Raw genomic sequence first — 1,412 nt, 5'->3', positions numbered from 1 at the left:
CCCATAAAAATTTATTTTAGCCATTCATATTCCCCTAAATTTTTTCTAAACATTTATATATATATTTGTTTAATAGTCATCCAGATGAGGTTATGAAGCATTAGTTCGTTTTGTGGTTCATTCTTTTCAAACATAATGTGGATACGACCTTTGCAAAGTTTTGGAGATCAATTTAAATGACTTGAGGGTTAATGTAACCCAAACCTCCTAAGGCTTCTAGACACATTTAATTTCTTGCCACCTAGAGCGCTCACCACTGATGGATTGGCAACGGATCAACGATGATAACTTGTCTTGGGATTAACACTTGATCAACGGAGGGCAGAAGCTTGGAGGCTCATCGACAGCTGAGAGGGATAGCTGGAGGGTAGAGGGTAACTACCTTCGCCTCCTGCGCTACCCATACCCTCATTCGGATCATTCTCTGGTTGCTCTACCTCCCTCTACAACTCAGTCGAGGTTTCAAGTTTTCTTCCTGAACCAAAGGTTAATGGAAACCCTCTCCCTTCCCTGGTCACTTTCAGCTAAAGGGAAACACACAGAGGCACTTCTCTCCAATAAATTCGCCAAGATAACGACTCGAATGAAGGGTTTGTTTCCGATTTTTCACTCTTGACAGGTTATGCCTCTTACTTAAAACTACAAAGAACTTACCCCAAATTTTCTGTGCAGGCTGTAGATTCGTTTCTTCCTTCTGCAGAGAAATTAAGTTTGCTCAATAGGTGTTTGTACCTCCAGCGCTCCCTTCAGGTAATTTTTGTGAAATCAGCTATAACTTTGGGTTCCCATGTTAATTCGTTCATTTGCACCCAACTAACTTAATTTATCACTTTGTGTTGGGGTTTTAGTATGCAACGAAATTTTGTGAACGGTTGGACGTGCTGCAGGTTTCTCTGCCATGCCTTTGACCTCCAAGTGTGGTTCTCGTCTTAATTTTGATGTACTGGGTTTGGCATTGTGCCATTATACGTGATGGTAGTGGCATTTGGGTTTGCATGACAGTAATTTGATGGGTTCCTAACGACATGCTAGTGCTACCTTGCTCAAATATAGGTTTAATTTGCCCTTTTCAATCCTTACTGTATAGTTGGACATTATATCTACTCCACGAGCAGGATTAAACTAAGTGTATGTTTTGGTATAAGCATGGTTTGGGGCATTATATGGCAATGTATTTGGTTTGGGTTCTTTTGTTAATTTTTGGATACAATCAACTTCTGTATAAGACAGAGTCTACCTTTCGTACCCAGAACTCTGTAAAATCTTCGAGGTTATTTCTTGTTTGAACTCTTTTCCATAATTTATTTAATATACAGATGTGGACTTTGTTGTGTTTATTCTTGTACAATTTAGAAGATGCCCACCGAGTTTTCTTGTAATCTGGGTATTTTACTTAATTTATTCAAAGGGAA

At 39.2% G+C, this 1,412-nt stretch overlaps 1 long non-coding RNA gene across 1 annotated transcript; it reads left to right on the top strand.

Moving 5' to 3' along the window:
- The first annotated feature begins 270 nt into the window (after nt 1-270).
- LOC149223641 (uncharacterized) lies at nt 271-1,103 on the top strand. Its single transcript, XR_016248986.1, has 3 exons — nt 271-590; nt 673-750; nt 849-1,103. It is a non-coding gene; the product is annotated as an uncharacterized LOC149223641 (long non-coding RNA).
- Nucleotides 1,104-1,412: the final 309 nt, after the last annotated feature.

The sequence above is a fragment of the Pinus tabuliformis genome, chromosome Q (assembly GCF_031772625.1).
Source record: "Pinus tabuliformis cultivar Carrire ecotype Pingquan chromosome Q, CPIR1, whole genome shotgun sequence".
Classification (NCBI taxonomy): domain Eukaryota; kingdom Viridiplantae; phylum Streptophyta; class Pinopsida; order Pinales; family Pinaceae; genus Pinus; species Pinus tabuliformis.
This window is presented reverse-complemented; position numbering and strand designations above follow the sequence as displayed.